The 12,826-nt window shown below is 34.9% G+C and overlaps 1 protein-coding gene across 3 annotated transcripts in view; it reads left to right on the top strand.

Annotated features, from left to right (window-relative positions):
- GABRB1 (gamma-aminobutyric acid type A receptor subunit beta1) overlaps positions 1-12,826 on the top strand; it is a 373,814-nt gene that overhangs the window by 256,349 nt on the left and 104,639 nt on the right. The window lies entirely within an intron of this gene.

Genomic DNA, 12,826 nt, shown 5'->3' on the forward strand with positions numbered 1-12,826 from the left:
TTGATTGCAGTCTTGTGAAAGGCCTTGAAGAAGAGGCAGCAAATTACATCAAGCCTAGATTCCCAGCCCAGAAAATCTATGAAATAACAAATGTTTGTTGTTTTAAGCTACTCAGTTTTGGGATAATTTGTTATGCAGCAATAGGTAGCTAATACATTCCCCATACATACATCTATTCTAATACTAATCACAGAGCACTGATGTGAATGTCTGTGCCACCCACAAGATTGCTCACACCTTGAAGATAGGCCTTCTATCTTAGTGATGTTTTCCTAGGGTCTAGTAGCTCCTGGAATGTATTAGGTCCATGACTGAGATGTTTAGTGATTTTGAGGTTCCTTGGATAAGTAATTTAATCATAATAATAATAGCAGGCATTTATTGAGTCCTTGTCCTTCAAGGCAATTTTCTAAATGCTTTACAGGTATTATTTTATCTAATCCTAATATTAACTCATCTTAGAAAGGAGGAAACTGAGTCACAGAGAAGTCATATAACCAGCCCAAGGTCATTAGCTAAAAGAGCCTGACTTTGAACACATGGAGTCAACCTAGAGCTCATGTTCCTAACCACAAAAATTACATCCATATCTTATATTTCTAATGCTATATGCTCCTTATGTACCTCATATATGTTTTTGCTTTACATGCATTCACCAGCATAGTGCCTTGCATAGAGAGAATCAATAAATATGAGTGGTGAGTAAAGGAATCAGCACCAGAGATTTTTTTTGTTTCTGGCTGAGTCTTTATCATCTGAGCCAGGGAGACATGCACATCAACAACAGAGGAATTCTTTGACTCTTCCCTGAGGACCCATTATCGTCTGTGATGATGTGAAACAGAGACCATTGGTCCACAGAGACCCTTTCAATTCCCCATTCTGTCGGAGGGAAAACTAGAGAAATGCCAGAATTTCAAGAGCCTTTATTTCTGTCAGTTTTTGTTTCCATTTTGAAACCATTATTTTAAATGAGCTCACTCTGAGAAAATGTGCATTATCTCTTTGAAATAAGAGCCAGCTGACATATAGTAATCTCATTACATCACAGTTATAAGTCAAACCTGAAATGATGGTAATCACAAATCAAAGACTTTGCTGCTATTGTTTTTGGGGGTGGGAGAAGTTTCTGATAGATTATAATAGACCAAATCATGTGAACAACCTATATATTCTGTTCTGAAGCTTCAGCCTGCGTTCTGGGAAAATTAGTTAAATTCTACCACGTGGAATTCCTTTTTCTATTGGTGTTTTACCTGTGCTCACTAAAATAGTATGTGTCTTATTTTTAGAAATGAGTTGAGTCTACCAATTAGTAGATTCAACTGTCAAAATTATAGAGGAATACTGGGTGAGCAATGGAAGTCCAGGTGTGATCTGGGACAGTTTGCCAGTCTTACTGCCTCTATATATAGACTAGGGTGGTGAGTTAAATCATAACAAGAGACAACGTTCATGAAAACCAGACCCCATCAGTTCCTCAACCATTTTTAGCCTTGGAACTTTTATAGACCCCTACATTTAAAGTATGTTCTGGCGTTGCATTACCCAGAAGTAGAAATGAGATAGCAACGAACATGGGGAGCCTTCAGGGAACAGGACTCAGTTGTGCTGAGAGTAAGAAGATCTAGCAAATGAGCTATATGGTCCCCAAATGCAGTGGGAAATGCTGAAAGATTGTTATCGCTACTTTGCAATTTTGTCTGGAAGTAAATCTCAACAGCACACGTGGGACCAGAATAGGACTTTACTGTCTAGAAGATGCTAGATTAAAATTAATGAAATAAGATTGTAGAAAAGTAAACACCTTAAATAATAGCTGAAATTATGACTGAAAATACTATACTGTTGTTGCTTAATATCTCAGGCAAAGCACAGTTAGGACTCTGATAAATACAGGGAAACTAGAGAGAACTATTTGGTAAGAGTTTTGACAAATGTTTCTCCTTAGGTTAATATATATTATAGAAAACAAGAGCAGTGACAGATTTCCAGAGAATTTCCTTAAAACCTACACTTTCTGATACATATATATAAATAACATTTTACCTATACAAACTTAATTCAGGGAAGGCTGAGCATATCTTCTTACCTGACGATTCTTTGCATGCAGTTCTTGTAGAATTACTGTGTGATTTTTCAGGGGCCCTCTGGGAAAACTAAAAGACAGTTTTACACGTAAAAGATAGACATAGATTTAGATATAGATATAGATATAGATATAGATATAGATATAGATGTATATATAGATGAAGACATAGATGTAGGTGTGGGTAAGTGTAGTTGTAGATATAGATATAAATACAGATATAAATGTATATATATATGATCTGATTTAAGAATGGCAAAATCAAAACAGTTGTCAGAGATTTGAAGTCTTGATTAAGACAGTGTCATGGGTGCCAGCTTTGTTGTCTTTTTTCCCCTTAAATAATCAAGGACGTAATAAAATGAATCTAAGTCACAGAAAATGAAGAGACAGAGTCTTCGCTATCTAGGTAACCAATTACACAGAAGGTAAAGAATAATCTTTGTTATTGTAAGAAAAGGCATTATTTAGTAAATCAAATAAGCAAGCCCATCAAGATTAACTAAACTTTCCTAAAATTTTAATACACTTCATAGCTTATTGTCAGATTCAGGTATTATAAATCAAGGCAAATAAAATTCACTTTCCAAGGTTGTCATTTATCATGCTCTTTCATATTCTGGAATGTACATACACTTCACTTTAGTGGAGTGCTTCTTTATCAAGGGGTCTATGTGATCAAAACTGTCTTCATAATAACACTAACATGCAGTGCATTCATCATTGCTCTCTTAAAATAAATCAATAAATACATAATAAAATTTTTTTTCTCAGTTTTAATTTAAAATATGGTAAATATTGATGACAAATCTAGAAACCAAAAACTTTGAGAACCGTGGCTTGAGGAAAAACCTGGGTTTTTTCCCTTGAATAATAAAGACACACAAATACAAGTGTATTTCTCCATCATTATTATTCCTAGAAGAGTTTCAGCCAGTCCTATTAATTATAACTTTTAACCAAAGAAATAAACTTGTGTTTCACAAAGTTTAGGAAGTGGAAAATTGAAAACTGTCATACATAAGTATTTCAGCAGGCTAGCAGAGCTCAGGAACACACACAACACAGCTTTTTACAGACACATACATCCTTTTAGCATCTTTTTAAAGTGGCAAAAATAAACACATTCATTAACATCCCCAAAGTGATAGACACTCCATAGTATAAAAAAATAAGAGGCAAAGGTATATAAATTTAAAATTATGCTAAGTAATCAACGTTTAAATATACTATTTACTTAGAAATTATCCAAGTACCTAATTATTACCCATTACCTCAATTTAATATTAATCCAAGGCTTTAAACTAGATATCACGAAAATTATCTTCAAGCTGACATATTACAAAACATAATCACTGTTTAAGTAAAGTTTGTCAGAATAATGATTCAATTTATTTGAATACAAACTTGCATTTTTCATAATCTTAAATATTATGTAATATTAATGTTAGCATATTTGATCAGTAAAGCTATATAAGTTTAGGGAAAGCAAACCAAAGTAGAATAAAATATATGCTTGCATTATACTTAATATTGATCAATGAGAAAAGACATAGTTGTTTTATATTAAACTAAAATTATTAAACTAGGTCCATTTACCAACGATTTATCTTAATTAGGTGAACTTGGACCCTTACAGTGTTTCTGAGCTAGGTTCTATAAGAAAATACTTTAAGTCTAGAACATTTAAAATATTAGAAGTATAGTTTTCCTTATTTTCTGGCAATTTAGGAATATTTTATTTTTATTAGCACTTATTTATCTAAATAAACCAATCAGAACAAAGCTTCATTATATTAAAAGACTTTATAATCTAATTTATTAATACTGTCATATAATAAAAGGTAAAAACCTTTCTGAATTATAGATACAAAGACACTTCAAGTGCTTATAAATTCCTATCTACCGTTTTGCCACAGGTCAAGAAGAAATATAGAAACACAAAAACTCATGGTCCAGATATCAAACAGCTGCTTTCCGTTCCACTGGGCACAAGATTCTTAATTGACTTGAGCTCAAAATGGACAAATAGATAAATCAAACAAAAAAGACTAACAAAATAGACTCTCTGTTGTCTCTCATTCAACAGAGTATAGAACTCTAACTCTATAATCCATTAACCTATTTACAGAAATCATTAAATGGTCAGACCATGAAACCAAATTCTCAATCATTGCTGTCACCAGTGGGGATAATTTATTGGCTGTAAGCAAACCAGAAACAAAAACAAAACAAAAAATCAGTAGAGGGGGGAAAAAAGAGAAACAGAGTCAGCAAAGTTATCTTCTTGGGTTTCATCTTACAATAAATCAATAAATACATATTTCACCTCTGGGAACCAAGACGAGACATGCCTGAGCGTAAGTCACCTATAAGGTAGGCTTTTCTAGCAACAACTTTTACCTGGCTCTGTTAGGTAAATCCATTGGTCATCTTGATAGATTACCTCCAAAACTGCTAAAGGGTGATCATTTTAAAAAAATTAAATTATGTAAAAACATAAAACAAACGTGTCAAAGATTCCAATAACTCATTAATTAATGAGAGAACTAGTAAGATATTACAACCAGTTCAAAGGAGAATCCGAGGGGTAGTTATACTGAAAAGACACAGCATACAGAAAAGAATTTACAAATAGATGCAAACTGGTAAAACTGGCAATGTCCACAAGGCAATAATCAATTACCATTGCAATTCTATGCATAAGAATCTTTTCCAGAGGCCAGCCCTGTGGCTTAGCTGTCAAGTGCGTGCACTCCGCTACTGGCGGCCCGAGTTTGGATCCCAGGCCCGCACGGACTCACCGCTTGTCTAGCCATGCTGAGGCGGCGTCCCACATACAGCAACTAGCAGTATGTGCAAGTATAACATACAACTATCTACTGGGGCTTTGGGGAGAAAAAAAAAAATAATCATTTCCATTGCTATCACTTTTCTATAACATACAGAGTTGCAAAACAGCTCTTAGACAGGGCGAGATAACCCTGACCACTAGACATCTAGTGATCTTTTTGGTTTATTTCAAAACCTTTCACAAGTTTCCCTACAAAATGAGAGGCAAAGATCTTTCTTTTTCTTTTTTTTTTTTTCGTGAGGAAGATCAGCCCTGAGCTAACATCTATTGCCGATCCTCCTCCCCTTTTCCCCAAAGCCCCAGTAGATAGTCATATGTTATAATTGCACATCCTTCTAGATGCTGCATGTGGGACGCCGCCTCAGCATGGCCGGAAAAGCGGTGCGTTAGTGCACACCGGGGATCTGAACCCGGGCCACCAGTAGCGGAGCACGCACACCCAACAGCTAAGCCATGGGGTCAGCCCAAAGACCTTTCTGAATTACAGATACAAACACACCTGGAGTGCTGATAAATTCAGATCTACACTTTAGTCACAGGTCAAGAGGAAATAAAGAAACACAAAGCTATGGTCAGAATACTTTTCTCTCCTCCAACTTTTCTCCCGAACCCCAAACAATTCCCATCATAGAGGGATACTGGGAAGATTTGGGGAGGTAATATATGCAAAGTGCCTAGCACTGTTTCTTCCACTCTCATTTTTCTATTTGCTGTACTAAACGTAGCATGCAGATTTCTCTATTAAATAAAGCAATTTATTTGTAGAAAATTTGAATGTGAAATTTTTTGACATAATTCTTAAGAGGGAGATGTTTTTTACACTTTCCTCTATCCATAATACTTTCCATTAACATGAGTGATGTAAATTCTGAATGTTTTAAAATGCACCATTTACTGGAACATTATTGATGATTATTTAGTATAAGATTCATAAATATTAAGCTGATAAACTGTGTTCAAATATTTGAAAATATAAAAGTCAAGAATCCTTTACTATGAGGCATCATATTTTCAAAACCTAAATTATTATCTATATGAAATATTCAAAATTAGGTTCTCTATGTCTATTGCACAATATTTTCTTAATAAATAATTAGAATTTAAGAATAAGATTTATTGGGTACAGCATTTTGAATTTACTTAGTAGAATAATGTTCTTCACAAATATTCGTTCTAATTTATGCAGTTTTTGGATAATAGGACTGCACTGTTTGTTTATTAAATTATTAAATGGTCAGGGTACTAAAACAGTCTTTTATTCAGAGTAATCAATTACCAGAATTAATTGGAACATTCAGGTTTCCATAAACCTGAAAATGGTCATAATGGATTTCCTTATTCTTTTGGGTAATGTGTAGAGAAATCACTTTTTGTTTAATGTAACATAGGTAAAGCTATATATATATCATCTCCCTTGTTTGGAAGAATTTATTTTAATTTCAGAAACCCATGTATGAGCTTATGTAGCCTTTCTGAATAAAGTATATTTAGGGGTTTTTTGGTTTCGTTGTTTTTTAGTTTGAGTGGTGATGATAGGAAAAGGAAGACTAGAAGAAATGTACATTTATTTACTCTGCATTTCTAGTGACTAAAGTTTTCTTTGTTTAAAAAGAAAAGACTACTTGAAAAAAGCAGGAAATTCACAGATCTTCTGTAAATTATGTGATTTACTTGTACTTGTCTTTTAAGAAACCAGTTACAGTCTTCTTTGGGTATAACTATAAATTATGTGTTTGCATACAAATGGATGTAAATATAGATGAATATTCATTATTAATATTCAGTGGAGAATAATGATGACAGTTAAAATCACACTTTAAATGTTGAAGGTGTGCTATATAGATATATATATATATTTTTTTTTTTTACATATATAAGAAGAACAACATGTTACTTCTTGTTACAAGACATTTTTAAATTTCTTCCTTTATGTCCATATATGTTTCAGTTCCTAGTTTATCTAAAGATTCCTTCATTTTTCTTCATTTTTTGAATGGGAAAATCAGCCAGACAACCCAAATTATTAATTACCTACTGCCTATGAAGTTAGCATTCTAATGATACTGATGTAAACTTGATGTTTTCATGATTAAAAACAAAAATCTTCTCTTGCCATGTAAATTCTTGCTTTTCACATAGAAAAGTCCAGCCACTGGCCCACTCACCTAACAGGAGAGGGAAGCCTGACATGGATTAACCACTGAAGATCCCTTCCATTTATTTTTTTGGCAAGGATGGTCCCTATTTTTCTCCTGGAAAGGAAACCAACTTTTTGTACCTTGAGGCCCTAGTCTATCGGCTCAATAGCAAGGGAAGAAGAAGTACCTGAACCTATATTTATGTTTGGATTATTTAATGCAAATACCAGTGTTACAGCCACTTCTCTCTTAAGCCACATAGCACCTAAAAATCATAGCAGATGAGAGGTCCTGTGATAACTGGCTTAATTTAAGCTTGCTTCGAGCAGCTTCATACCCTAGAAATGATCCAGCTGACAGTGGCTGTTTATTTAGCAAATGCACCCAAGATGGTTTTGTTTTGTTTTGTTTTTTTGTGAGGAGATCAGCCCTGTGCTAACATCCGCCAATCCTCCTCTTTTTTTGCTGAGGAAGACGGCCCTGGGCTAACATCTGTGCCCATCTTCCTCCACTTTATATGGGACGCCGCCACAGCATGGCTTGCCAAGCAGTGCGTCGGTGCACGCCCGGGATCCGAACCAGCGAACCCCGGGCCGCCGCAGCGGAGCACGCGCACTTAACCGCTTGCGCCACCAGGCCGGCCCCCCAAGATGGTTTTTAATAAGAAATTGAATCAGGGTGGGGGAAATGAATCTTTATCCTGAATCTGTATGCCAAGCAACACTGGCGTAGTTTTTTTTTAGTAAAGACAATACACTGGTGGTCTTTTTCTGTACTCTTTAGAGAAGTAATGATTTGAGTGTTTCCTTAAGTTACATATTAATTCCAGTAATTTACACATCAGTTCTGTGCTAGACACTGGGCTGGACAGTGGTAAATGAATCATTTAGAGGTCATTTCCCTTGTGGCACTTACCATTTATTCAAACAGCCACACAAGAAACAAGTAATCAAACAAATAAACGTATAGTCGCAAATTGTGATGGGAAATGTGACGAAATATATATCAGTTTCAAACCAAGACATATAAGTTAATAGATTTCTTGACTGAAGGGACTCATTTCAGATTATAATCATTGTTCACTGTTAAATGCCAATTAGGTATAGAGCCAACGTGAGGGAGAGATCTACTTTGTGTTCCTTTACTTTTTTAATACTAATTCTGGGATGGGGGACAGGAAGGTGGCTACACTCTGTTCAAAACAAGGTTTAAAACAAAAGTGTAAGTGGGTTTTTTGAGTATTTATCTGTTCACCTGAGGATATCAAATTGAAGACTCATGGAGAGATTAAAAATATGTTAATACATTGCCTTGCTTGCTTTATCTTTCTTTAAAGAAAGAATGATAGAAATATGGACAAAGAAAGGGAAGAAAAGGGAGTGTAGGAGAGGAAAGGGAAGGAAGGAAGGAAGGAAGGAAGGAAGGAACGAAGGAACGAAGGAAGGAAGGAAGGAAGCAAAGGAAGGAAGGAAGGAGGGAAGGAAGGAAGGCAGGAAGGGAAAGAAAGATGAGAGGGAGGGAGATCTTTCAAAGATTGCTACAACTCCATCTCTGTCCCCTCGTCTCTCTCCCCCTCTCCTACCTTTCCCTCCCCAGACACAACTACTACACCAAAATTGCTGTGTATCTTTTCAATGTAAATTTTTGTATTTTACTACACATGTGATTTCCTAAAGCATATAATTCAGTCTCGTAAAATTTCAAATAAGTGTAGCTTTCTGTAGTCATCCTTTCCGGGTTTTTTTCCCACACAACACTATGTGAGGTATACCCACGTTGATACACGCAGATCTAGTTCATTCATTTTATCTGCTGTGAAGTAGCCCACTGTATATACACGAGAGTTGTGTATCTGTTTTGCTTTGCTGGACCATTGGGGCGTTTACTCATTTTTGCTGTTACAAGGAGCGCTTGATGAACGTCTCTACTATCTCTCCTTGTGTGCGAGTGGGCAGGCATCTAGAAGTAGAGTGTCTGGATCATACTGAACCCTCTAGATTTTATCTATTTAACATTGCACTTATAAAAATGAATAGAAAAGAAATCTAATTATATTTTGTAGCTCCATATTGCGAATTTAAGCTTTATAAAAGCACAGGGATAGAAAACATATTTTATTATTATTGCAATATCTGGAATGCTTCATCATTAACTTGGAAATATAAAATTCCCTTCCCATTTTTGTCTTTTAGAATACGTGATTACCTCTCAATTAGCTTAATTATGGTGGTGTTCATTATGAACCCAAAAGAGCAACATAGCTTTATTTTAGATTTTTATTTCCATAATTTTTACCTCCTTCTCAAAAAATTTTAACAGTAAAACCATGAAAATACATGTCAACAAAGATATTAAATTCAACTTATATTTATTCATCTAATTAACTAAGCAAGGCAGCAGCAAAGTTAATCTATAATGGGATTCTATTCACTCCTGCCTGATATTTGCTAAAATTCTATTATTTGTCTTCTTTTCTTTTTGTTTTTTTGGTGAGGAAGATTGTCCCTGAGCTAACCTCTGTGCCAATCTTCCTCTATTTTGTATGTGGGATGCCACCACAGCATGGCTTGATGAGCGATGTGTAGGTCTGCTCCCAGGATCCCAACCCGTGAACCACCGAAGTGGAGGACACGAACTTAACCACTATACCACCAGGCTGGCCCCTTATTGGTCTTCTTTTAATCATAAATTTATACATCACTAAGAATTTTAGTTTCTAGAGAAAGAATGGTTCCAAATACAACTTGTAAGCAAACATATTAAAAATACTTTACTGTGCTAGTAATCAAAAAATTAAAATAAATTAAAAGCACTATTTTTTTATCTGTTAACAAAAACAGTACAATGTCCATTTGAACAGTAGTGTAGGGAAATTGATACTCTCTTGCATTATAATTTAGGATAATTCTTTAAGAAAGTATTTTGGTCATATATATTGTAAGAAGCCATAAAAATTTGGGTATAGTAATCCTACTTATTATGTTTCTATCCTAAAGAAATAATCCAAAATATGGAAAAAGCCATATATTCATGTAAATGTTTATTTTAACCTTATTTGAAACTGATAAAATGGAAATGTCCAATATGAGGTATACTATTTTATACTGAAAAATTTGCAACCCTGATGCCAAGGAAGAAAATGTTTATGATATTAAGATTCAAAGGGAAGAAAAGGAGACTCTTAACCAAGGTTAGAAGCGTACAAAAAGCCCATAGAGGGGCCAGCCCGGTGGCATATCAGTTAAGTGCGCATGCTCCACTTCAGCAGCTCGGGGTTCAGAACCCTGGGCACGCACCAACGCACCGCTTATCAAGCCATGCTGTGGCGGTGTCCCATATACAGTAGAGGAAGATGGGCACAGAGGTTAGCCCAGGGCCAATCTTCCTCAGCAAAAAGAAGAGAATTGGCATCAGATGTTAGCTCAGGGCTAATCTTTCTCACAAACAAACAAACAAAAAGCCCATAGACGTTGTGGGGGTATGAAAATAAATATACCACAATGTTAACAGTTGTCATGATAGAAGTAATATTTCCCCACTAATTTCAGAATATTTTTAAAAGTTTGTTACTTATTTAAAAAGAAAAAGAATGATGTCTCAAACCCAGCTCTTATTCCCATGGGCAGCTTGAAATTTTGCACAATTTATACTCTTGCCTTACTTATCTTTATTTTGGATTTGGGGTTTTGTTTTGTTTTCTCAACATAAAGCTGTTGTCCTAAGACAATACAGTATTTTAATGCTCTATCACTCCTGAATCTTATTTCACTCCTCAGAAATACCATTTCAAGATTACTCGGATTACTTTTCAGTAAATCTGTCACCTCTTTGGATATGTAATTTATTATATCCTAAATGCTAGAATAAACAATATACTTCATGTTGGACAATTAGGTGATTTTCCATTTTATCAGTTTGAAATGAAGCTAAAATAAACGTTTACATGAATATATGGCTTTTCCCATATTTTGGATTATTTCGTTAGGATAGAGACACGATAAGTAGGATTACTATATACAGATGTTTTGGGAGATATCATCATATGGCAAAGCAACAGTGCAGTTTTCCAAAAGCCAAAAAACTAAAAATAAATAATACCTGTGAAAGAAGACCCATATCTTTGCTTTACCTCCTAATTCTGTCTGAGTGCCTGTTTAACTATCCTGTACTTAATCTTTTTCTCTTTTTTTGTGAGGAAGATCAGCCCTGAGCTAACATCCATGCCAATCCTCCTCTTTTTGCTGAGGAAGACCGGCCCTGACCTAACATCTATTGCCAATCCTCCTCCTTTTTTTCCCCTTTTTCTCCCCAAAGCCCCAGTAGATAGTTGTATGTCATAGTTGTATATCCTGTACTTATTGATGACCAAGCCATGGCATTCTATTCAAGTAAACGTTTTCTTTGACTTCAATTTTTATTTCAATTTCTAAGTCCCTTCCCAGTGTTTAAGAGCTTGTTATTATTTTAATTCCTCGGAGTTTGTCCACTACAGAAATTACTGATGATTAAGATGATGAGAATAAACATGCTCTGATTTGGAGGAGATAGCCTTGTTTTTTATGCCCCCTGACACATATCTCAGCTAACTGTTACTAGGAAACCTTAAACATCATAGAAATTCAAGACATGCTCTTATACTCCACAGCTATATGAATATAATGATATAACTTGGGGAAAATAGTCTGTCTTGAACTCAGCCAGACATCTGTGGAAAAGCAGGACTGAGATTGGCACTGAATCCTTGACAAGGATCTATTAATTACTATTTCCCTATTAAGACCTCTTTTTTTTTTTGGTCCCCTGCCCCAGGCCACTCTGAATTATGAACAGCTTTTCATATTCACAACGTGGTTAGTGAATCACCCTGACCTGAGAGAAATGAATAAAAATGAGCCCTTTACACAACATTTGGTTTGTAGCTAATTACCTGAAAACGACTGCTTGGAATTGCACTGAGAAAAGTGTCTTTAACATTCTATACTAAAAGTACAAAACAGAGGGAGAAAAGAAACCTGGAATCGAAAAATAAAAAAATAAGAGTAGCAACAATAATGCTATTTATTCAGTGTGGATTTTTTTAAAGCATCACCAAAAAGTGCCTAATGATCTCATCCAATAGAGGAATGGTCAAGTAAATCGTGGGGTATCCATATAACAGAATCCTGAGAATCTATTAAAATTGTATTCATGGAGAATACCAATGATTTAAGAAAATTCTTACCTATAAGTTTAACCAAAAAGTAGCAAATGAAATTGTTAGATACAGTGTAATTTCAACTTTATTAAACAATATACTTAGAAAAGAAAGAAAATTAATAAGCTTATGATAATGAGATTATAGGTCGTTTTTATTCTCTTACTCATAATTTTCTGTATTTTCCAGGTATTTTACTATGATCATGCATTAATCGTACAATGTATATGTATTAGTAATCTTACATGTATTCATTTATTTATTTAGAAGCATATGGTTTAAAAATAACTGCTACAGTTAATTGAGTGATTATTATGCACCAAGCATTGAACTTGTATGTGCCTATAATAACCCTCTTCTCTTTCCCTGTTCTACACTGCATCCACCTACATAATACCTCTGTTCATGGAACATCACAAACCTAGGTTAAGGCATCTTTGTCCAAAGTGCCATCAGCCAGAAAAGTGTAGGATTGAACTCACTTCCTCCTGAGAGATTTTCATGCTTTCTTGATAATGTAAATACTTCTGTGATGTGAGATATTTGGATTT

This window comes from Ceratotherium simum, chromosome 8, assembly GCF_057802395.1.
Source record: "Ceratotherium simum simum isolate JZ-2026a chromosome 8, ASM5780239v1, whole genome shotgun sequence".
In the NCBI taxonomy this organism is placed as follows: Eukaryota; Metazoa; Chordata; class Mammalia; order Perissodactyla; family Rhinocerotidae; genus Ceratotherium; species Ceratotherium simum.